Raw genomic sequence first — 26,558 nt, forward strand, 5'->3', positions numbered from 1 at the left:
AGACGTCTACTTAGACGGCTACGGGGGCAGCCGCCATCTTGGGACGCGTTTCAATTCTCGCGAAGACGGCTTCGCCGAAGTCAACATCGATGCAGACTACTTTGCTGTCTAAACATGGCGGACAGTGCGCGGTTCGCGCTGAGCGAGTCGTGCGTGCGGTGGTCGCAGTAGCTGTACGCTGGTCGTGCTCTTTGCGAACGCCGGAGTATGCATATGTACGATCTTTCAAAAGTGAGTTGTTACGTCGATGTGCGCGCTAGCTAGAGGCTAATTTAGCTGTCTTTATGGTCGTGAGTTTCATAGCACTGTCGCGCTCTAAGACGAAAACGTGCGTTGGATGCTGTTGGTCTTCTTTTTTAACTTGACGAGTTTCTTCAGTCTTGATGTTATCGACGAACTCTTCGCTTTCTGGGCACCTCGCCGGGAGTCAGGACGGCTGCTGTACGGCGCACGTGTGTGTTTCTATCTTGCTGTAGTAGCCGTGGCAAACTCTTCCGCGGATTTTCAGTTAATCTCGGAAGAGCGAACTCGCCTGACGATACCGGCTTGTTGCGCATTGATTTTTTGTGCCTGTATATTATTAAAACGATTTGCTGTCTTTGGTTTCCGCGTCTAGTGACTACAGACGACAGGTGTAACGGCACAAAGTTTTTCGTTTGCTGTAGCCGGTTATCACATTTCGTCCGTAATCCTCTCAAGTTTTTACAGCATTTTGCATGTTTTCATTATTACAGCTGTGTGAATGAGACATCTGAGAAGCATGTACACTTCAGTATCAGTAATAAAAAAAGGAAAAACGGACTAACATTCTCTTCCGTCAATTCGTGAGCGGGCCCATTGCGTGAGAAGTCGGTCCATGGTCGGTCTGCTACAAGTTAACCTATTAATAGTCTATCTACGTAATAGCGATTACACATGCAATATTGTTGCTGCAAAAAATCGGCGAACCGTTAAAAACGTGATTTTCACCTATATTGTCGTAAAGTTTTAAAGAAAAAAGCGTTATAGTAATTATTCAAACAATTTAGTTCAACCTTTATGCCGCGAGGTGACTCCAGGTGTAGACAGGTAGACGCGTTCCAATACGCGAACGTGTAAACGTCTACGTAGAGGTCTACGAAGCAGTCTTGCTAGACGTCTAAGAATTGGAACGCACCCACAGGGTGTCTCCACCTAAGCTTTCACGCAATTTCTAAGCAGAGGCAGATTGAGGGAGAGTGGTGCCCTCTACGTCGGCGTGGAGAGTCGACAGACGTCTACAAAGACGGCTTCGTAGACGTCTACACACTCTTAATCTGGTTCCACATACGTTCCGCTTATAAATGGAACCTTTAAAAAAAGTTCCACTTATTAAGCGGAACTTTTTTTAAACTTCCACTTATAACTGGAACCTATGTGGAACGAGATTAAGAGTGCACGTTCACATAATGGAACGCGTCTACCTGTCTACGCATGGCGTCACATCGCGGCATAAAGGTTGAACTAAAACGTTCGAATAACTATTATAACGTCTTTCTTTAAAACATTACAATACAGGTAAAAATCACATTTTTAACGGTTCGCCGATTTTTTGCAGCAATAATATTGCGTGCCTAATCGCCACAACGCAGATCGACTATTGATCGGCCAACTTCTAGCAGACCGCGTACCGACTGATCAGGCAATGGGCCCGCTCTTGGCTTGACAGAAGATAATGTTAATCCGTCTTTACTTTTTATACTGATTCTGAACTGTACATGCTTCTCGGATGTGCTCCTGCACAGAGTTTTAAGCATGGAAAAAAAAAAAAAGAAGCAAAATGCTGTAAACTTGAGGGGATTACGGACGAAAGGTGACAACCGGACAGACAGCAAAAGAAACTTTGTGCTGTTACACCTGTCGTCTGCAGTCACTAGGCGAGGAAACCAGAGACAGCAAATATACTCGGGGACAACTTTCTGTGGCAATGGAGCCAAAGATACGAGGGCAGGGCTTTCCTAACTGTGTTACTACGCCATGTATTGTCCACAGGCCGCGCAGCCGTCGACATGAACGCTGCGTATTAAACTCCTGCTGTACTGGCTAGTACTGTAGTTTAAGCCTGATACAATAATACGCTGAATAGTTCCGTAATGGTATAAAATTCCAGAGCATCCACTGCGAAATGTCTGGAGGCACTATATTCTTGTGCAGAGTGAGCTGGTGCGTTTCGGCTCCGTAGCTTCCACCACACTGTCACAGAAAGTTGTCCCTGAGTATACTTTTCATAGCATACAGACACGCTGAAATCAATGTGCAACAAGCCGGCATCGTCAGGCGTGTTCGTTCTTCCTATAGTAACTGAAAATGAACGGAATAGTTTTTCACGGCTACTACAGCAAGAGAGAAACACATGCGTGCCGTACAGCAGCCGCCCTGACTCCTGGCGAGGTGCCCAGAAAGCGACGAGTTTGTCGGTAACATCAATACTCGAGAAACTCATCGTAAAATTAAAAAAAAAAAAAAAAAAGGAAGACCAACAGCATCGAACTCTCAAGCAAAAATCTCAATCGCGCGCTCTCCTTTTCAAGCACGATTCAAGAATCTGCAGTGCTATGAATCTCACGACCATGAAGGCAGCCGAATTAGTCTCTAGCTAGCGCACGCATTGACCTAACAACTCACATTTCAAAGATAGTGTATATGCATACTCCGGCGTTCGCAAACAGCACGACCACCGTACACTACTACAACCACCGCAAGCACGACTTGCTCAGTGCGATCCCTGCACTGTCCGCCATGTTTAGGCAGCAAAACAGCCTGCATCGATGTGCGAAAGGGGTTGTTTAAAAGATTCCTCTCAGTTGTGGGCGTGTTTATATTGGACAAACCGGTAGGTGCTTAAATCACTTAATGATCGTTTACGAGAACACGCGCGTTCCTTGGGGGAGGCAGGGTTCGAATTTGCCGATTCACTGCCGCAGTTGTCGGGGCTGTTGCCCACAGCTCAGGCAGACTGAGATTATAGAAAGAAGGAAGGGACAAGATTTTAGAGGCGGTTGCCATCCTGCGTTCGCATCCAGATGATTGCTTTAGCTCACCTTCTGTCGCTCTCCTCCAAAAAGAACTAGATTTCCTTGTCATGTGACCTCTTGGGTTGCTGTTTTTTTTTCTCTGTCTTTTTTTTTATGCATGCACTTTCTCCAATGGTTGTCGGTCTTTTAAATTTTTTGGAACCTTTTGTTTTGGTTTCGTTTCATGCTCATCTAGTGCGGAGATTTTTGTCTTTTCATTCATGTGCTGATGTCGATTGTTCAGAGTCTTTCGTAATGATTTCCTCTTTTGCAGATCCTATTTGTTATCACCCTTTTATATATTTCCACGTGCTGATTGTTGTCTTTTAAGTTTTGCCGAAGATCTTGTTTGGTTTTCATGTTTCATTCTACTTTACCTGAATGTAAGATCACATGTGTCATCTGTCTTTAAAAGCCCTTGTTTTTTCAATAAACTTTTCAGTTGCCAGTACCGCCCCATGTTGTCTCCACCTGTGCCTGCTGCGGTTTTATTTTCCTTATAAACTGTGAAGTACTTTCTAACCTCCTTGTATACATCCCAGAGAGGAAAACAAATTATTCGCTACTATTTACAAGAACGTGCCTAATACTAGCCTTGGTGGAACTAAGCATTGCATGCAGAATAAATTTTGCCCATTTAGTAATTCTTTTTTTTTCAGCCTTTAGGATACAAACTACCTTTCACTTGAAGAAAAGTTCAAAAGCTGCATATCGTAAATCGCTGTTATTACCGTTGTGCATACAGTCCACCTTATCTACTAGATTACCGTTTTCGCTAACCCCCTCAACCTACAGCTCTCAGGTATAGAGCACAGTTAAAAAAATATATATATATATATTATTCAAAATGTTTAACGCAGCCTTAGAAGGAAACCATACAACACAAATGAAGATAAGGCGAGAAACAAGACACGGACAAGTGCCGACCAGGACTCGAAGGCCGTTCAACAGTCTTTGCGAGGTATCGGTAGCATTGTGGGAAAAACTCAAAAAAATTCGCGCCATTTCTGGGGTCCTGCTCTCAGGTTTTCTTGGATGAAGATTACTGCGCGTAGCGAGTTACGGTAAAACCGAGCCTGTATCCGCCACTCCGCCCGGAAGTTCTTGCGGATTTTTGTCTCGTGCTCTGTCCAGCTACCAGGACGCCAGAAGTGGCGCGAAGTTGCACATGCCTTCCGAGGCCTTCTGGCGAAGGGCGTTGGACGACCTTCGAGCCTTGGTTGACGCGTGTCCGTGTGTTGTCTCTCATCTGGTCTTTCTTTTTGTGCGCTATATGGTTTCTTCTTAAATATACGAATCGCCAGCATGGCCAAAATTATTCTCTGGTGTAGCGCAGCCGCCGACATTTCCCAAGGTTTCAAGCGGAAACATATAGTAGATCTAGGCTTTCCGGCTTAGCGCATGAATCAACGAAAGTCGTTACAACCGTTCAAATCCTTAACCCTACAGACATCCGTTCTTCCGCGGAACAATATTATTCCGCCCTCATCACAGCCTCGCAAGCCACATAGACCATCTGTTGCCTTCCATCCTTTTTCCTCCCTCTCGAGCTTTCACTTTCCCTCAAGTTTCATTAAAGCCGAGAAGGGGAGTGCCCAATCCACTACGCCGCTTGCCATGGTCGGCAGATGAATATTTACTGCATTGAATTTACTTTATTCAATTCAAATCATTTGAGTTGCACCTGCCTAATGTGGCAGATAGAAATCAAATTAATTCGCTAAGCGATTAAGGCCCTACGACTGACCCTGTAGATTCCACGGTAGAGTGAAGGGCTATATGGCTGGTATACAATCCTATATAAGAGCTTTGTAAAAAGCGCAGCATGACATTGTGCAATCATTGCGAACAGATTGTTGCCCTCCGCAGCTCGCGCAAATATCAGAACGCCCAGAGTTGTCGGCGGTTCTTATTGATCAAAGACGACCATTACAGAACTTTTTCTCGTGCAACATTCGTTTATACATAATTCCGTGTCATTGGCCATAATTGGCCACGGCCATATTTGATATCGTTTCATAGTAGATCTATATTTTGGATGATGTGCATACAAATATTTTACATTTTGTACACTGACTGCGTGCATTTGAAGGCGGGAAGTTATGTTTATTTCGTCAACTGCTACGTTTGAATGGCTGTATACCCAAATCGTGTACAAAGGCCTTCCTTTGAATCTGAAAGGTGCCTTTCTTTATTTCTTTCTTTTTTTAAATGGCCAAATTAAAATTATGCCTGCTCAAATAGTAGTACGAATTTATCCCGTGTCATGAAGAAATTGCGTATCGGCATGCAAGTATATCGAACTAGCATCATCAGCTTCTTTTCGTTGAACTGCGTTTCTAAAAGTAGCCATGGAGTCACGAGACTACAAATAAAAAGGACCAGCAGCAGCCAGATCAACGCCATGGGTAAATAATGCAATATCCACGTGATATGAAATGCAGCAGCACGTTGTCCGCGTTTCTTTTCGCAATAATACACACGATAGCAGCCGTGTTTACAAACGCACCACCCCACGGGAAGGTGGTTTGTCTGGTAGAGCGGAGATGGTCTACGCTGGCAGACATGGAGTCACCCAGTAACTCCTCGAGAGAAGCAGCGGCCCACCGTGTCATCTATTGCGCTGATTACGCGTTCGCCACAGAGAGGCCGCAGAACAGAGCTGGAAGGAGCGCATCCCGACCCGTCGGATCGGTCACGTGAGCCAAACATTACGCGTGAGACCTGCAGCGGGACGACCGGACCTACGCGGGGATTGTAATAAGCATACACGAGGGAATCCGAAGAGGAAGATGTAGGGCACCCAGAGAGGAAAGAGAAAAAATAGCGAGACAGGAGAGCTCCTAAAGCGTATCACGTGCGCGCGCTTCATTTGCGATATGTTCTACGCGGGTCCCGTAATCACAAGGCGACGTAAGGAGCCGCGACTGTCTCGTTACACACAGGGCGTCTCCATTACGATCCTCTTGCACGCTGAAGCTAGATGAGGATAAAGAATCCGAAAAACAAAAATAAAGAACTCTGCAAGAATCTCCGAAGGTGTGCGCCTTTCAGTTGAGCCTGTGACGGCGCCGTCCTGTACTTTGTGAGCAAAACTATCTTCTGCTTTTGCCCCATTTTTAGACTGGAAAACTGCGCTTACTGGATATAAGTATTTTTGTGGCCAACAATATAATGTTTAAGCGCTACGGATTCCTAAAGGCGACCATTGGCAGCCTTTGAAATATATGTGCAGTACTCGCAGGCCATACTGTAAATCGTTTTATTATTATTTTTTGCTCTTTTATAATAATTATCTTTTAATTATAATAACGCGCTTTTATCGTTATTGTTTGTAACACTAGACAACACAAAGCGCCCTGCAACGATCACAATCATGCGCGACAGTTTCCACTATGTTCAGGCCCCATGTCCAAAGTTAGTTTTTAGAGTGGTCAAGGGTGGCGGTCATTTTTACCCATTTGACAGCCTATAGCGCACTTGTCGCTACTGCCGCCGAGTTTTCAATGTTTTCGGACTAAAGTTTGTCCGAACAAAGTGTTTTGGGCTTTATGCGCGTCTTCCTATATACCTCCCATTTCTTTACTGCCACCCCGACGTCTTATTTCCCAGGTATTTTCCGAGCTGAGCTTGAATGCATTCCATGGCCCTTACAGTTTTGCGAAATATATGCGCTAAAAATAGAAACGTTGGTTGGACCTTCATTGCTTATTTTATTCAAAATTCGTAGACAAAAAATAAATCCACCTCCTTTGATTCTGCTTTATTCATTGTTCGTGGACTTCCGGAACGTATCTGCTCCAAAAAAGAATTTTTTTATGCCGCATCAATTGCAGCTAGAGATACCACCGATTTAGTCCTCGGCGAAGCGAACGGGATCGTTTTGAGCTTCGCAAATCGTGAAGTGGGATAGAGGGTGCATATTTTCACCGCCAGCTCGTTTCAAAACGTTGACCTCGCCAAAACTTGGGCCATATCCCAACAAGAGCGTAGAAGGAAAGCACTCTTACAGCGCAGTGGCGGTATTTCGTTGAACAAACGGGCCGTTTTCGGTGCGCGAGCTGCAACTTTTCCGTGGCAGACGGGAATTCTTTTTTTCGGGCCGTGTGGTCTTCAAGAGAGAAAATTTATGTTATAGCCATACGGCTGCTTCTTGAAACGTTATTATCACGGCGTTTTGTTGTTCTCTACTCACACCTTACTTCCTTTCCTTTTTATTTTTCGAGCTTAAAAAGGGACAAAGCCGCCACTGTTTGAATTTCGAACGAAGTCGTACCACCTGGCGCCAAGCCGCGATTCCTCTTGAATAAGTCTGCCCTAGCTCTGCCGCTTTCCTGCAATGCCGGAGCCAAAAACTGGGTTAAGTGCGACACGGTCTGCTGGCCAGCAGTAATGCCCGCCGGCGTTGGGCCGGAGGCTCTCGCTTCACCCGCTCGCTTCTCCTCGGAGTGAACGCTCTTCATTTGGGATAAATTGAGTTTTCGTGCAGAAACAAATAAAGAAACGGCAATAATAGACGTGTAAGCGGGCGTAAGACCGTCGAGGACGGAGAACTATGGAAGCATCTGCGACAAGTACGTTGACATCTGGAACTTTCGCAGAGTACTAGTAAAAAAATAAAAAAAAAATTCTATTTCAGTAGCGTGGTTTTTTGGGCTTGTTGGTACATGATTCCAATACACTATAGCGCAGCAAAAGACGAGGACACAAGAGACGAGAGACGAACAAGTTGAGACGAGCTAGCTTGAAACCTGATATTTCCTTATTTCTTTTTCTTCCCCGTTACGCCTCTGCTGCGTGCCGTGTGGCAGTTTTTTACACGCGAAGTATCAACAGTGTCCTTGTACTTGTGCGAATGCATATTGACGGTCTAAAGTTATTCTTGTTTGTTGCGTTGTTCAGTCATTTCAAAATTCAGCGCAGTTCTTGCGAGACCTTTGCTTGGTGATCACAATGATTTGATAGGGGGGGCACGAATGTTCGTAATTTTTAAATGGCGAATCAAATATTTTCCTATTCGATGCGCTGAACGAATCAAACAGTGGTTGTTCAAAATTATCCGAAGCGATTCGAGTATGTTCTCAAAGTCTCCTTAGGTGGCCGTTTCAAACAAAGAGCCACGCCGACGCCGCACAGCATGCTGCCGCGATCAACCTGCGCGGGAAAAATGGTTCATGCGCTCTCAAGGGAACAATTCCTTCGCCGATATACAGAATTATCAGATGTGTAGATTACATGTGTATAGGCAGCGGGACAGGGTTTCGCCACGCTTAGCAAACCTTGCCTTCATGGCTGTTATCGGAGGCCATATCTCATAACTTTCGTCTTTCTCATCAAACTGGGTTGTGACGCTAGTTTCCTCACTCTCATCATCACTACTGGAATAAGCATTTGCCCTCTATAAATGATACGACGATCGCAGAGTGTTTATACGTAAATCGCATGGCATGCCCCCTAGTTGGCATCAGTGTTGCTTCCTTCGGAAGGTACGTCTTTGACTCCACTTTGAGTTTTAGGCTATCACTAGCGCTTTGGCGTTCCGCGTGAACGTAGGCTTTGAACAAGTGTCCGCAGAAGTAGAGAATAATCACGAATATTCGATTGATATTCGATTCGTATTCAATTACGCTCTAAACTACGCTACTCACTTATTTGATTCAGTTTCGACCAAGTGCTATTCGCGCGTCCCTACAATTTAAAGCTATGCTGCAGTAATGTGGAGTACTTACAGCAATACAGCAATAAACCTATTCCCTGAAGGTCCTTCTTCAAGTTCTGGAGTTTGACGGCCTTTGATTGCTGGTTTCCTTCGACTTTGTTAAGCCTGTGTGATTAAATAAATAAAACACTTCGAGAGCACTGCAGAATCTGATTCTGCAGTGCAGAAATGCGAAAGTCTGAGCGCTGCTGCTTCACACGGTATATCGCGCGCGCCTTGTAGAGGTGACATTGTGCAGCAAGCTGCGCATGTTCTTTTCTTTCTTTTTTTTTTTATGAAGGCAAAAAACCTTTCTAGGTTCATAGTGAAAATATCGCTTCGGTGAGATTTGCCCGCCGGATGAGTCAGCGAGATTCCGCGAGTGACAGATACTGCGCCTTTCCTTTCCTGTAAACCAATTATAGAATGCCGGTGAACTTCGATGCATTCAACAGAACGCTGGTTGTGTTCGACAAGGGCTGCGCGGTGTACCGTGTGCAGCGGCAACGCTCAGGCTTTCGCATTTCTCCACTGCAGATCCTGCAGCGCTCTCAGAACACAATGACGTCACATATTGATGTCCACATAACTCTGTCACTTTTCCGACGTGTTCACAGGTGACGTGAACGGAAGTGAGGTATCACGTGATCACTTTGGTCGTCGTCATCACTCCGGTTGCGTATTTCGACATCCGACTGTCTTAACTAGGTTCTAATTAACTAACTAATGACTCCACACGCAAAACATTTTTCCCTGGCGACATTTTGTCATCCTCTATTGACTACAACAATTTGCTTTTTCCTATCACCCCTCACTTCAACGCAATCCTGCCGACAAAGTTCTGGTGACAAACTCCTCAAACATAGCCACTTATCCTAATGCTTACGCATTAAGTATTAAATGATTAAAAATAATGAAATAGGAGCTTCCTTACTCATAGGGAACAAAGTGCCCATTTGCAGATCAAAATCTTGGAAGCAATATAATTTCTCACCGCTGGCGTATCGCGCTCGTTCGCGAGAGAAAATCGAGATTTAAAAAAAAAAAAGGTTTCAAGTTGTCTGAATGCCAAAACTCTCTGATTTCGTATAACAGTAAATCCCTTTCTTGGCGAGCTCCTTTCTTTTTATGTTTATTTTTCATGTACGTACGAACGTTAAGGTAATTAATGGCGTTATTTTATTTATTTTTTTTTTGTTTTGCAAGGTACTCCTCAAATTGCCTTAGGCACGCTCGAGTTTTCACATTCTGTCAGAAGCTCCCCCCCCCCCCTCCCCCCGTCGCCTTTACGGTCAACAGAGGCGTGGGATCCCTTTTACGGTTACCCGTCCTCCCTCTATGAGGTTTGAGAACAAAGTTAAAAGTTAGGCCGGTCAACCCGTGAAGTACGTGTGTCGGTGTGTGATTGAGGAATAAGTTCAAGAAAGTCACTTTCTTTTACAAACAATTGAATATATGTTTATAGATAGTACATAGTAATCCAAATTACACTACATAATTATAGAGCACAATAAAAGAATAAAACGCCACAACACGGTAGTGATAAAAGACAACTCGGTAAATGACAAGAGGAAAAACCCGACTATGAGCAAAACACTGCGATAAAAGAAGACTATACAGATATCAAAGCAAGTATTCCTGATATAAAAAAGTAGGGAGCAAGAGTTACACAGAAAACACAGCGTAAAGTTACTAAGTCAGATTAAGGTTAAACAAGGACGAAAATAACATTCAATTAACCGACAGTCTGTGGCAAAAAAAAAAAAAAAATTCTTACGGCTTTCTTGTTAGATGAGGCGTCGAAGTCACAGAGGCAGCCGTACTGATGGGAAACGGTGAGTTGATAGCGGACTCGATGAAAAACAAGACACTTTCCTAGAGCGGCCGCGAGAGAAACCCGGAAGACTGAATCTTCCCAGAGCGCACTGCCGCGAGCGTGCTGCGGTATGCCTTTTTATACTCTCGGCTGTTTGCGCTGTGGTTGCGTCAAGGACGCGCGGTCGCTGCCCCGAACATCATGCCGAAGCATGCTCAGAGGAACGGGGAGATCCCGTAAGTTCCGCTCTATATGTGAGGCAGGAGTTCCCGTAACTTCCACTCTATAGGTGAGGAAGCTTATGACACATTCACACCCATTCACACCGGCCGCACTAAAGGATGGAGAGAAATGTGGAACTGGCAACTCCCGAGGTCTATAATATGGTATATTTAATATATCACCGTTGAGCCTTTGACACTGCACATTCTCGGCGGCGCCACTGTAAGGTCTCGGCTTGGATATTATGTATTATTAATGGGGCTACCCTAAAGTCGCGGCGTGCAGAAATTTTATCACAGGCTTAGGGGCAGAGGTTCTGACGGTGGCGAGATTGTTTCGGCTTTAAAATAAACTTGGATTACACAGCTGCAACAAAATACGTGATTTTTATGCCGCAGATTTGTGGTGTGGCATTTGACTTAGGCTTCGCGACTACGTTCGCATCTTTCGGGCGAATTCGACTGCATTGTTGACCGACGAGCAACCACAAAAGAAACTGAGGTCAGTAATATGGTCGTCTTCCCTACTTTTATGCCAGCACCTGCCAATAAGCACGCGATCTTCACTACAGGAAACAGGCTGGCTCCCACTATGTCGTACTGCAATCTTTTCCTCCAAAAGTGGTGACTGCTTGCTGCTGGAGTGTCCTTCCAGTTTATGCCGCAACATATATACGCTTCACCACGCAGCCGAATTGCCTCAGAGACAACGCGCTCGCTTTTATTACACATGCGGTACTATATGCAGAAATATTATTTTATATTTTACCTCCCAAGCCATTAAGCTATAGTTATCGTTTTTTTGTTGTTGTTTTTTCCGCATAAGCGACTGTGGCTATGATGCGCCAAACGCAATAAGCCATTAGCGTCAACACGTTAAAGATGCTCCCTAACTTACTGGACCCAAGTTCCTCATATCGAGAAAAGCAAAAAAAAAAAAAAAAAAAACGGCCAAAAGTGGAATCACATATTTCATTTCTGCACCTTGCCCTCCCATACCAAAGTTGGGGGCCGCCATCTTCAATTATAACATCATTGCCACGTGGTTCTAAATTAGGCCGTTATCTTGAATTCCGAATCCTAAACAATGCCACCATCTTGAATGATGACATAAGCGTCACGTGATCACCAAATATATCGCCACCTTTGGTAGCATCACGGGACCTAGGGTGGGCCTTACGGTTTCCGCCATCTTGGGTGGCACTACGCGATCTAGGGTGGGCCTTAGGGTGGCGCCATCTTAGATGGCATCACGTGACCTAGGGTGGACCTTAGGGTGGCCGCCATCCTAGGCGGCTAGGATGGACTTAAAGAAATTCTAACTGAAACCCTTAATGGTCACATGACAGACCCGGACAAACCGACGCAAAATCGCCAAACGTGAAAAGTAAGATCTAACGCTCTTAAAGTTCGAATTGAGCACGCCGTAGTTCCCTTCCACGACTCTTTCAAAAACTGCCCACTCCGACTTTGCAGAGCGTGCTGCAAGTTTGGTCCGCATGAGCACAGAATCCGTTCGTGTATTTGTATTCTATTTGTACTCGATTCGGTTTTGAAACAACATTATTCCTATTCGATTCTGTTTCGAAACACTACTAAATTCGTACACCTCTAAATTTCTAAGCAATCTCCAGCCTTTATTACCACGCAGCTGAAAAGGGAAATGACGTTTCCATACAGCAGTGCACTTGTTTGCTTCAGTTTGTATCGCATACGTCATGTGAAGCTAGAAACGCCTTGGCAATTGATCAGTGGTTAGCTTTCACGTCATCCAGACCGTGGTGTCGTATTGGGCTACAGTATGGTAGCCAAATATCATTTTCAAAGTACAGTAAGTCATTTCAGCTGCTGATTACTAGTCGTGAAGTATTTTGAAGCTTGCCAATGGTGTAATATAGGGCATTCAACGTTTCCCTTTTTCCTTTTTTCCCCTCCTTTTTTTTTTTTTTTTTACCAAGGAGCCTTTAATACCATGCCGCCACTCAAGTTAGTAATGGGAACCGGATTCCCACGAAGGGTAATTGCGAAGATGCTCGCGAAAACTCGAATCGATTTAGAAAGAACTGATTAAGAAACTTACTTCATTACACATGAATACCTTCTATGTGCACTGCCCATAGCGTTGTCACGGTGGTCTACAGGCGGATGCTGATTTCGTCGCAGCGCCTGCCATCTGGCATACTGCTCGTTTTTCAATAAAAATAATAAATTCGAGATCTTTGTGCTAACCGAACAATGGTCAAGTTGTTTAGTTTTGCTGTGAATATCGGTAGACTTACAACGCCAAGTGTGTACCGCAATAGGCGGTTCCATAAACTCCCTCGTGCGTAGCTCCTAACAGCCTTGACACTCCAAAACGATGTTGAAAGAAGCGGTAAAGCTCAAACATTGTACATTTAATTTTGGGAGCTCTTCTGCGCGTTTAGAAAAAAAGATGTTGGTGACGACATTGTTAATAAGGCGCCTGCCCTCTCCAAGGAGTAACAAAGGACTGTTTCGAGGCATAGCAGGTCTCGGCGCAGCGTGACTTTGACAAAGGTTTTATCTTTTTTTCGCAAGTATCCTAAACGGCAGGTAATAGCTTTACTTCCTAAGTTCCATCACGTCATTCCTACTTTTTTTTTTTTCTCTCTCCAGAACGCATTTCCAGCAGAAGGAAAAGAGTAAGGAAGAAAAAAAAGTGCGCGCTGACAGTAAAGGGATTTCAGAGAAAGCTTGCAATGAGCGCAGTTGCAAACAACGGGGCTAACGACCCGAACGAAGTCAGGTATCCGTGTCATGCGGGCAGCAAGAGAGTTAACGGCAGTACGCATGCTCGTTGAAGAGAGGCTGGTGCGTCCCCCTGGAGGAGACTTCGAGCAGTATTCGGTGAATACTACACAAGTATCTGCTAAGAAAAAAGTGTGACAAAGGAACGAGTTTTCTAAGTGACTACGTCCGCACAAGATATTAGAGTAGCCAGACGCAAAAGTAGACATAAACAACTTAAAGACGAAGCACTACGCTAATACCAGTCTTACAGATCGCGCTTTCGCACCTTGTGCTCTTCTGCAGCTAAAGCCGAGTCTTGAAACTCAGTGACCGACAACCGAAATGGCTATTAAGAACGTATTCATCTGAACACGTTAGCCCAAGTAAACATCGCCTAAACCACACTTGTTACAAGAAGATATAAGTATGTTCATTGCAGAGTAAAAGAGTATTTTCCCTAAAAAAAGGGGAAATAAACACGCTCTTTTAAAAGGAGTGAAGTTCACTCATTTTTAAATAGAGGAACATAGTTATATCAGCGAGCCAGTTAGGAACACGCTGCTCGCATTTTCTGTGCTTGAGCGGCTTTTCTCTGAAGCAGCAGCTTGGGCCAGTCGGCTCCAACAGAGGTGAGAGGCACAAAAAACAGCAAGTACGAAGCAAGCACAGGAGGACACAGACAGCAGCGCTGGTGCGTTTTTTTTTTTTTTTTTTGTTTTGGTGCGTCCCTTCGTGCCTGCTGTAACAAAATTTCTTTATTCCTTGGAAAGGCTTCACAGGCGCCGCCTTGCCTTAAATATCAGAGCGTATAGCCAAAAGAAGAGCCACGCGAACTGCATGGCCGACTGCCCATACGTAATGGAAGGGCGCCCTGCGCGAAACAATCCCGCGAAAACATCTACGCAAGATGCACGCAACCGCGAGGGTACACAGTGTCTACTCGAAGTGCACCCAAGCGTGTGTCGCCAACGAGAAAAGCGAGAAAAATTACCTCTTGAGAAGGTGGCGGCTATAGTCAGTGTTATTTCGACATGCACGAGCAAAAAGGTCTCGCTCTGAAAGGCACAGATGCAGAGGGTGAAATGAAATGGGATTAGAAATGTCGATCGCTCACTTTGAAAGGCATGGTCTGAGCAACAAGGAGGAGCAGCCTCTTTCGTTATCAGGTCATGGTGGTCTATACTTGAGGAAATGGGTCCGAACGCTCAATCGGAAGGCTAAGGATGCGTTCGTTGTCTTTGAGCTTCTGTATGCAACACGTAGCTCGCGCTTCCATTGGTATATTACGTGGGCCGCATCGCGCTTACGATACGACTTCTGTCGCTCGTGTGGCGCTCTTTCGAACTGTTAGAAAACGCGATGGGCAGTCAGCCAGTTTTCTTGTCTAGAGCGCAGGAATGGTAGGGACCGTAATAAACAGAAGGTTTGACGACAGCCACAGTATTATGTCCACCCGGCTCAAAGCTTCTGATAGGCAAGGACATGAGTGCAGCAAAAGAATAAACGACCATTCTTCATATCTTTTTAATTTTCTTGCGCAACAGCTCTCTCGTTCATAGAGCATACGAACTACTTGCTGTATCTGTCCATTTTCTCTTCTTTTCTCCAGCATGCTTTTCCGTTCTGTTAGCCAGCGTTGGCACTCAGGGCTTGTTGACAGGACTGTTCTGCTGTAGACTACCAGCAGTCAGCGACTGAGCTTGGCAGTTCGCTGAAAGCCAATGACGAAAAAGTGATTGCGTGCACCCTTTTAGACCACGGCGTTCCGCATTTGATCTTAGTTTCAATGTAATGCAATGTTTTTCACAAAGGCCGCATGTTTAGCGTAATTAGAGTATAGCGGTTGCATCAGTAGTCTCGTTTCTTTCTGCCACGCGAGCGCCTTGTTACAGCAACTTCCGCCGCCATTATTTCATACCTCGGCAGGTCGGCGGTTAATGTTGCTCATGCGTTGAGCGCCGTGTTGCTTTTTTCTTTCTTATTTTTGTAGATTCGTCCGCGCCCAGAGCAGCTTTCCATTTTCTCTAACTTCGTGTGCATTTTTGCAACCATTTTAGATTTGCACCGTTAAATAAACGAGCTATTCGTTAAAGGGAAAAAAATGTCCGTTCTTAACGACACCTGGGCTTTTATAAAACTCTTGTTTTTCCTTGCTGAGCGGCCTGTCTTAGCTTCCCCTTTCAAGTAGCCTAAGAAAACATGCGTAGCAATGGCGTAGATTAAGGCAGGGATCCGTAAAACATACAGTATACGCAACGAGTTCGTATGTCACAACCATCACCAAATAACACGGACAAGCTTTCTGACCTTCAGTCGTCTCGCTGTTACCGACATTGGGCAGAAGGAGCACCATCCCACCGCTCGTTGCAACGCTGCGCAGCTTCAGCAGGTTACCAGAGTCTGGGCTTTCGCTTCTTTCAAGATGCAATAACCTCGAACATTAGCATCATCATCATCTTCTTCTTGGAGCAGAAGACAGATATTAATAACACAGATTGGATAAGTGTAACGAAAATATCACTCTGCTGATAAAACAACGATGGCCGAAGAATACTGACGAGGGTAAAAGGCAAAATAGGCATGGGCGATGATGGGAACCGGATTTCGCTGTGATGTGATCATGATGATGATGATGATGATGATGATAGCGACGACAAAAGCACAAGTGTAATCCCTGATGAGTGAGTGAAGCGAAACGTCCAGAGCGCGCTACGGATCGTAGCAGAAGATAAGAGTGTTGAATCTCGGCTGACTTTATAGAATTAATATTAAGGTAACACTGTATTCTCTCAAAGTACCTTGGCTCATCCATCTCACGCAATCAAGAGTACCACTGCACTGCACCATTTTCAACGTGCTGACAGTCTTCTCTGCAATGTGTACACAGTTAGCATTTTTTTCTTTTTCAAATATTTGAATCACCTTCGATTATGCTGGATCAATGAACCTTAGGTAGGTTGTTGGTGCTTGAAGTGAGATGGAAAAGCAGAGGCAACAAAATTGCTAGACCAAGAAAGGAAGCGAATCAAACCTATAGAACGGCAGTCGATCGAAACAAAAATATCGCCGCTATCACAGCTGAAACCCAAGGTTCGTATTTCGCAACGTTTTTCTAATTCTCACGCTGCAGTGGATAATTTGTAAACCGTACGTTAGTTACATTGATAACTTTATCGGCGCATAATATATAATATTTAGAAAGACTGCACGATGGAACGCGCTTTTGGCTAACGCCGCCACCTGTACAGTGCAATGAACTAAGCCAGGGAGCGTTCGGCAATCAGTGGGGCGCTTTCCTCAATCGTGAGTACGTTTGGGAAGAGGAAACAGAGAAAGCGGAAATGGGGCCTGATCCACAAATCGTGCTCGTGTCTGAACAGACGTATGGAGAGCGACACAACGCAATCACATGATCACATGAGACGGATCTTCCGCAAGCGCTCGCGGGATCATACGCTTTGCGGACGGATAACGGCTCTACGGGGAAGAGCATTCAAGATGCCGCCCCCACCGTTACGATTGTCAGGAGGCAGACGATCGGGCGCGCACGACGCATTTCAGTCGAACAGGATCGTGACTTCGTTGCCGGTCCTCCACTGCAGCACCTCTATACTAGCTGCCGGCATTGTGTTGTCTTAAAGAAGGAAATACTGGCAATCAAAGGCGTTTCATAATGACAGCACCAGCTCGTCTTAAGGTGAACCCGTGAAGCATCAATGTATCAGAGCTTTTGCATTTACGCAACCGTTCGTATAATATTCCACAACGAAGTCCTCACGCAATATACTTAAGTGTCAAGTTTGCGTGCTGCAGCCCCGAAACCCTGGAGAGCTGCCTCGTTCGAAGTACCGCCCAGAACGTTTTGTCCTGGTCAAAATTACTTCATCTCGCGCCAAAAGCATCCCTTGGAGCCAACATAAAGCTTCGTCGTACCGAAGAAGCAATGTAGTGAGGCGCATTTCAAGGAACAAGACTCAGTGCGCTCACTGGAATGTCTGCCGCTTAGCAGTCGCAGGGTGACTAGAGCGAGGGCACTGAAACAACCTGACAGCTGCCATAATGCATAGACAGCAAACTGCGGGCGGGCTCTGGACGCTTTGTGCGGTGACCGTGTTGTGCGAACTCGCGACCTGGAAAGTTCGGGCAGCCTGTATATCTGCGCGCGTTTCGCGCGTTTTCTACGCGCCGCTAAAGCGCGCGTCGCCGATCGAAGTGGCGCGAGGAACGCTAGGGCGGCCGCTCGAGGAAGCTTCGGCTCATTTAGAGGAAAGGAGGGAGCGAAGGGGGAATGGAAGAGGGGGCATCAGGCAACGACCGGTTTCGAAAAGGAGTCGTAGCGCGAGCCAGACGTGGGCACATAGTCCTTCCATAGTAAAACAAAAACAAAAAAAGAAAAAAATCAGGACAATGATAAGAGCAAGCCAAAGAAACCAGAGTAACTGTTAGCGCGTAGCAAATGTGTGAAAACTGAGCCGTACGCACACGAACTCGCTAGAACGGTAGCTCCCGCGTCTGTATCGAGGACGCTAGGGGCACGTCGTCCCTATTTTAAGCACTTGCAACCAACCCTTCGCGAACTGGGAAAGGGTCAGGAAAAAAAAAAAAAAAGAGGATTGCAAACGATAATTACAATCGTACGTTTGTTATGTGAGATACAAAAAACGTTTGCAGATGAGATTCATACGGCATATACACGTGAGCGTTAACGTTCTGCAACATGCTACGTGATTACGTTGCCTTTGTAAAGAAACGACGGAGACAATAATGCTCGCTTCGGACTCGTTTACGTAATCCACCGACGAATCTCTACCCGGCCATATTACTTGCCATACCAGAGGCATCCTCGTTATTTGTTGAGGCTACGAGGCTTCAAACGGTTGACGCTGACGCCGCCACCGAACAATTTTGCCCAACAAGAGTAATACCATATTGCTCTCGCATTAAAAGCCTGCCAGACGTATGCTTATGATTGTTAAATTAAGGCTGCGAGGCTTGAAACTTCCGATGCCACCGACCGACAGCTTTTTTTTTTTTTCCTACATGCGGGTACTAAAGCTGTCGGGCTAAAAAAAAAGGGGGGGGGGGGGGTTAAAAGTCTAAACATCTCTCATTATGGTGATCTCGCTCAAGAGGGCAGCAATAGCAGTTTAGACACGTGTAGTACGTACTTCTAATATAGTCTTTATTCTTCAGATACCGAACACCTTTGCAAAGGGTGTTCGGTTAAAAACAAACCGTAACTGCAAGAATTAATAGCGTAGATGGTTAGCTGCATGTGCTCATGGCGCCGAGTTTCTTCCTGCGAATAGTGAGGTGAACTCGTCTATATATATATATATATATATATATATATATATATATATATATATATATATATATATATATATATATATACTGAATTCTACCGTCCCGTAGTTTCTCTTCCTTCTTCATTCCTACGATTCCTGGGGATCCAACCAATCAAATATTGTCTTAACTCAGCTCTACAAATTATTCACTCAACAAGTTGTTGCTTCCCTCCCCGCTGTTTTCATGCCGCTGGCTGCAAAATGTACGAAAGCGGAATGGACCATTTGCGGAGAAGCTCCTGCGCATGCGCGACAAAGGCGCAACTAGCGCCCTCTGTGGGCGATTTGGTTTTGGTTGGAAAACATGACGCGCCAGCGCTGCCTAGCTGTGCATTCTCGCGCTGTATAGCGGTGGATGATTTGAGTTGCTTGTCTCGCTTTCGCCGTATGTGTGTGCCCGCGGCTCGGGAAAACTTATCACGCATTTAAAAAAAAGTCGGACACGTGAAAAAAGGCTGTCTGGATATTTCATGACTGGTCCCTGAGCGCGCGTCGTCTGCTAACGAAGCAGTGTGCTCGGTGTCCTCTTCCGCTGCTTCCTTGCGGAGCCGCTTTTGTTCTCCCCCGTTTTTTTCTTTTTTTTTTTTTTTTTTTTATGTCGGTGCCATAATCTATTGTTATGAGTTTTGTTTCCTGCTACAGCCACACCATTTACGGAAAAGGGGCCATCTCTGCATTGAGACAAGGTAGTGTAGAGCTTTGCTGGAGTGAGTTCTATACCTTACCAAGAACTATCGACTTGCAGAGTACGCCCGTGCAAGAAGAAGCATCCTAGTGCCCTCACAGAAACACTCAACAGCAGCCCTTCTACATGCTGACAGGTTTCGCTGAGCCTTGAATAAGGAGTAAATATACGCAGCATTGTTCACTATTGCATGCAGTCTAAATACAGTCATTTGACTGGAATGCCTTCTATCTAAGCTAAGCATGTGCCATGCAACAGCGACACTGGTACGTATATATAACGAGGACCACGACGACATACAAGGCGCGAAAGACGAAGCCGTGGGGTCGGTTGGGCACAACCGACCCGTTCAGTAGTAGCTGGGCGTTCTTGCTGTATTTGGTGCTTGCTGCCAAATGAACACATATTGGTTTTATAAGAGTTCTTGCATCGACAGATTCGGTGGGAAATGAATTTTGTATACTTGTATAAACATCCACCGTAAATCCAAAAATACAATAGCAAGGTGCGCTATATCTGAACAGCGGGAGCACGGCAGAGTGCAGCCTACGCAGGAAGCGGTCCGTCAGTAAGCGAAGCTCTCGCGTATGAGCGCGAGCGTAGTTGAGAAAATATGAATCGCTTACTAATCAGTACAGCCTGGCCTACATCAGAAGCTGCAGGGACGAAGTCAGCATTAACTCTTGCCCTACATCAGAAAACCTAGACAAACTTTTGCGCGTGTTACAAAACAGTGCATCCCAAGTCACTGTAACACTCGTCGGCCCATTAGCGCCCATGCAATACACGTTAATTTTGTGTATCAGCATTCTGCACAAGAGAGATACACATCTTTCTAAGCAAAATATCTCACCCCACAACGCAATCGCAGTGAGTTCAAACGATGTGGCCCGAATCAACAGCGAACCATGGCATTGTCGCATAAACACTGCGGTCTTCATGGATTGTGCTCACTCTCATCAAAACTGATTAGTGGTATGAAGATTCAAGTTCCTGACATGGCCTTCCTCCTTTAAGCATCGGCCACAATGCGCCTGGCGAACAGTTTAGGACGCAAACTGCACGTACGTATTGCTCATACGTGGTCATTATTCTGGCTAAAACAGAACGTCGGCGCTCTACATCGTTCTCCTTCTATGTTATCCTCTTTATTCAGCATATGCACGTTTTCAGCAAAAGAGCAACACTAAAACAACGATTTAAGCGCACGCGAAACGCCGAACGCTGCCTTGCGCATGCCAGTTCGAGAAGCTCTTTCCAACCAAAAGTGCCGGCGAAGCTTCCCATTTTGGACGAAAGGTGGCGCTCGCTTTTCCGCAAATGGTCGATTGGGGATGATTTCAAAGCGAAAAAGTGAGTGTGCCCGATGAGTATATGCGAGGGGCCTGACGTGTTCGTGAATTATATATATATATATATATATATATATATATATATATATATATATATATATATATATATATATATATATATATATATATATATATATATATATAGTGCAGTCCGCTTATATCGATACCAGATATAGCGATATATTGCTTACAACGATCAAATTGTTGAGATTTATTATTTTTCCCCTTTCCCCCCCATGTAAAAATAAACCAGATATAACGATCGATTATCGGCGGTACATCTGATACAACGATAGCTTTATCGCCGCCCGGTAGGTGTTTACCACCAAAATTTCACTGAATGTTTAATAAAAGATAAAATATTAAGAAGACAATGACGTGAAAACTCGACATATGCGGCGAAAACGGAAGAAAATGAGCACTATCATCGCACTCGCAGCCGCGCAAAGGGTGCTGCTGCGGCCGTATCGTGCACGAAACCGCTAATCGGTTTCGTGCACGCAATAAGGACTGCTGCCAGCGTACACGCTACTGGAAGCGATGCTCACAACGATTGACAAGCTTCAGCTGCTGCTCAAGAGAGCGCGAATTTCCGACTTCTTTAAGTATGCTTAAGTTATTTTATGGCTATTGATGTACACTGTAATAAAGTGTTGAGTGCTCTGTGCTGTGATTAGCGTTATTCAACCCGATTTACTCATCGCTAGTAGTAGGCAAGCCTACATGCATGGGAAAATACGTGGGTGTGCTTTTTTTTTAATTTTTTTTTTGTTTCGCCGGTCCAGATATAACGATGATCGGATTTTCAGGTTTTCTCAATATCGCTATAAGTGGACTGCACTGTATATATATATATATATATATATATATATATATATATATATATATATATATATATATATATATATATATAGCATAAGTAAATAGACGTACTTGGTTGCTAGAGGTTACATAAAAGTGAAAAATTGCTTCATACTGTTTCCAAGTTTATTTGTAGTCGACGTTTCGGCAGGAGCCCTGCCTTTCTCAAGACTGATGGTACATGATTCTTGTTTGTCTTCTTATAGGGTTGGCCAGAGGTGATACAAACAATATGGGCACACACAGGTGAGTCAGCTGGACACGCACAACACACACATACACACACAGGTGCGGAGAGCAGGCTAGCCCCAATGGGCCATCAACCCAAGGCACCGGCCGCCGCGAGTCATCTGTATACAATACAAGACACAATACAGGCAACCCCGGAACAACCTTGGAAGGAAAAAAAAAAAAGAAAAGAAAAAAAGAAGACGAAAACAGGTGGGGGAAGGTGTTTGCTGCAGGTGGTGAGAAAATTATTTTTCTTGTTCTCACTAAAAGATGGGAGCGCCCAGCGTGATGAGAAAACCAGGTGGACACTGCTGGTTAGAAGAACCTGACAGCGGCGAGTAAAGTTCGAGCAACTTGCGACGGGAGATGAAAGTAAATATGTGGGACAGTAGAATGGTGAAATACTTTGAGGTTTTCGCTAACAGATGTGAGGGCTAAGCAAAAGAAGAAAACAGGTGGGGGAGTGTTTGCTGCAGGTGGTGAGAAAATTATTTTTCTTGTTCTCACTGGGAGCGCCCAGCGTGATGAAAAAACCAGGTGGACACTGCTGGTTAGAATAACCTGACAGCGGCGAGTAAAGTTCGAGCAACTTGCGACGGGAGATGAAGCTCAAAGAAAGAATAAAAAAAAAAAAAAAAAAAGTGAGTAAATATGTGAGACCTTAGAATGGTGAAATACTTTGAGGTTTTCGCTAACAGATGTGAGGGCCAAGCAAAAGAAGAATACAGGTGGGGGAACGTGTTTGCTGCAGGTGGTGAGAAAATTATTTTTCTTGTTCTCACTGGGAGCGCCGAGCGTGATGAAAAAACCAGGTGGACATTGCTGGTTAGAAGAATCTGACAGCGGCGAGTAAAGTTCGAGCAACTCGCGACCAGAGATGAACCTCAAAGAAAGAATAAGAAGAAAAAAAAATAATAATAAATAGATGTGGGACTGTAGAATGGTGAAATACTTTGAGGTTTTTGCTAAAAGATGTGAGCGCCAAGCATGAAGAAGGTTTTTACGAGAAGTGGGATGTGGAGGGTATCAAAGAAGCGAGGAAAAAAAAAAAAAAAAAACGAGGAAAAACTGTAAAGGGATAATGATTGATATATATGTATAGCATTAAGCTTGCAGGGCTCGTAAGGACGACATTGCCCCAATGTTTTCATTTATCCCAGTATTAATTGTCCTAAACTTATAAATAAAGTATGACTCACGCTGCTCCCGCTCTCGTGTATTATTGAATCCCCCCTGAAGAACTGTTAGTTTGACTGAGTCGAATGAGTGCTGTTTCTGGTTGATATGTTTTGAAAAAGGAAGGTTGGGCAGAGAGCGGACATGAGCTCGGTGATTATTAAACCGCATTCGAAGAGGGGTAGCTGTCTGGCCAATATACTGCATGCGGCATACACCGCATTCTAGGAGATATATAACGTTTGAGGCATCGCAATCAAAGTTACCATCTATTCTCCACTTAAAACTTGACGCTGTGCTTGTTGCGCAGCTTGATGTCTGCGCAGACATCTTTCTTTGAGGTTCATCTCTGGTCGCGAGTTGCTCGAACTTTACTCGCCGCTGTCAGATTCTTCTAACCAGCAATGTCCACCTGGTTTTTTCATCACGCTCGGCGCTCCCAGTGAGAACAAGAAAAATAATTTTCTCACCACCTGCAGCAAACACGTTCCCCCACCTGTTTTCTTCTTTTGCTTGGCCCTCACATCTGTTAGCGAAAACCTCAAAGTATTTCACCATTCTACGGTCTCACATATTTACTCACTTTTTTTTTTTTATTCTTTCTTTGAGGTTCATCTCCCGTCGCAAGTTGCTCGAACTTTACTCGCCGCTGTCAGGTTCTTCTAACCAGCAGTGTCCACCTGGTTTTCTCATCAGGCTGGGCGCTCCCATCTTTTAGTGAGAACAAGAAAAATAATTTTCTCACCACCTGCAGCAAACACCTTCCCCCACCTGTTTTCGTCTTCTTTTTTTCTTTTCTTTTTTTTTTTTTCCTTCCAAGGTTGTTCCGGGGTTGCCTGTATTGTGTCTTGTATTGTATACAGATGACTCGCGGCGGCCGGTGCCTTGGGTTGATGGCCCATTGGGCCTAGCCTGCTCTCCGCACCTGTGTGTGTATGTGTGTGTTGTGCGTGTCCAGCTGACTCACCTGTGTGTGCCCATATTGTTTGTATCACCTCTGGCCAACCCTATAAGAAGACAAACAAGAATCATGTACCATCAGTCTTGAGAAAGGCAGGGCTCCTGCCGAAACGTCGACTACAAATAAACTTGGAAACAGTATGAAGCAATTTTTCACTTTTATATATATATATATATATATATATATATATATATATATATATATATATATATATATATATATATATATATATATATATATATATATATAGTAAAGCAGTACTTTCTCATCAGCAATTGTTATAGATATGTGAAACGACGCTCGAAACAATTCTTCAATTTTTCTTGGTGACTCCAGCTGTCTAGCAGTGCTTTTAACATTGTCAGAACTTGACCACGTGCGTTTTTTTAGAGCGCAGCTCTTTGGCGCCCGTTTCTGGAGGGGCGGGGGAGGGGGGGGGGGAGATAGCACTAGCAGCGACTGACTGATGCCGCTGTCACCGCTAGCGAGTCAAGACAATGTGACTGCGTAGAACACCGTCGCCGCCATGCAGAAAGAGGAGGAGGGGTCCCCCCTTTCCCCCTCTTCCTGCGTGGCGGCGAGAGTGCTCTCCGGTTGCCGAAACGCCGGTCCCGTTCTCACTCGCTTCACTTCACCAAGAGTGATGCCACAAAGATGGCTAACATAAGACGTGACCAGTATCCCCACCCCAAAAATTAAACCATAGTCACCACCACCACCACCACCACTCGCTAGCGGCATCAGTCAGTCGCTGCTATCTGTTCGTCGCGCAACGTTCCTATGGACCCAAGCGTTGCCTCCCGCAACCTCCCGATAACTCAATTGCTCTCTTCATTTCTCCGACCACAAAACTTCTTTCATGACAGCCAAGAACTGTTAGGGGAGTGTTTCTTGAAGGAATACGAGTGAAAAATTACAAAAAGTGGTCTGTAATTGTACATACGTGTCTTGCTCGAAATCTTTGACTCAATCTATCGAAAAGGTGAAACAGGTGATGAGCTGAGCTCAAATTTCCCATTAGGAAGTAACATAATCATGGGTAATTTTTTTTAGTTTACTTATTTATTATACCCTCAAGACAAAAATTAAAGGGGGAAATGTATGATACACAGAACAGTGAATAAACTCGAATTAAGAGCAGGTAACTGTAAATGATGAAAATAAAAAAGCAGGGTCCAACTACACAATCAGCACAGTATTACATATCATAAACGGCAATAGCAGAGTGAAACAGTATATGTCGCAAATAATGTCACAAGGCCCCTCACCCTTCCAACATTGGGCTTGCATGTAAACAGTGCAGGCAGCACGCTCACCTTTCGCATGCAATCAATGCCTTTTCCGCTCGTGCACTCCATCGGTTGTATTTAGGTCGCGTTTTTCTGCCACATACTGTTCACCGTTGCACAGCCGCCATTCTCTTTTTTTAATGGCACATTGTATTCTTCTTCAATCTCATTCTTTGCACAGTAGAATGTGAGTCACACGTTTGTTTGCTTGTTTGTTTGTACAGCTCTGTTGCAGCAAACGCGGTTCGCAGATCGCCTCCTCTCCGCCTCTATATTTCTTTTTTAAGCACTTAGTTTACTTTGGGGAAGGAGCCGTTTAAATAATAATAATAATAATAATAAAAAGAAAGAAAAGCCGATTGGGAAAGGTCACTGGCAGAAGCAATACGGCACTCACGTTGCTGTGCCAGTAAGTAACTCGCACTCTGCCATGAAGCTCACGGGCTTCTAACCGGGCCACGGGCGGCTTAATTCAATCACTAGCTTCCTTTCGACATAAACAACTCCGCTCGCAGCCCAGACGACACCGCGAGCAACGGGGAAAAAGAACGGTCGCGGAAATGACCGCGTTTCGAACGCACGCGAACACGGCGTTGGCAACGTGGCGCGGGGACCTGCGCTCGCAGCGTGATACCATTTGGAAGACTACTTTTACAAGCTGAGATTCTTCACAGTGAAAACTCTGCATGCATGTGGCTGTTGAAAATATCCTGGTAACGTAGGGAAGAGCTGTTGTTTTTGGCTCATTTCGGCGCGCGAAGCGCTTTCTTCACCACCAGACTTCACCGCATAGTTATGCATTAACGGCGAAAACAAAGTAGGGAGTTTTCGCCACTTCCCTGTTCAGAATCCTCCGCAGCACCTTCATGCTGATCTCACTCTCGGATTTGTTTGTGGAAAAAGAAGCAAACCATTTCAGTCTGGGAATGGTCCATGCGACCGCGTGGCAGGTGAACTTTATGGAAGTCACATTTCTCCCCATCCTGCGTTATTATGTAGGCAAACCGCAAATGCGCGTTTTAGAGCTAAAGCTGTTATGGAAGCATTCCTTTGGTTTGGTTTGTGGGGTTTAACGTCCCAAAGCAACTCAGGCTATGAGAGACGCCGTAGTGAAGGACTCCGGAAATTTCGACCACC

The 26,558-nt window shown here is 44.9% G+C and overlaps 1 protein-coding gene across 1 annotated transcript in view; it reads left to right on the top strand.

Annotated features, from left to right (window-relative positions):
- The window catches only part of LOC146202396 (O-acyltransferase like protein-like), a 76,425-nt gene that overhangs the window by 15,062 nt on the left and 34,805 nt on the right, over positions 1–26,558 (top strand). The gene's annotated exons all lie outside the window — the stretch shown is intronic.

This window comes from Amblyomma maculatum, chromosome 1 (genome assembly GCF_055883805.1).
Source record: "Amblyomma maculatum isolate TAMU_Amacu chromosome 1, ASM5588380v1, whole genome shotgun sequence".
Taxonomy (NCBI): Eukaryota; Metazoa; Arthropoda; class Arachnida; order Ixodida; family Ixodidae; genus Amblyomma; species Amblyomma maculatum.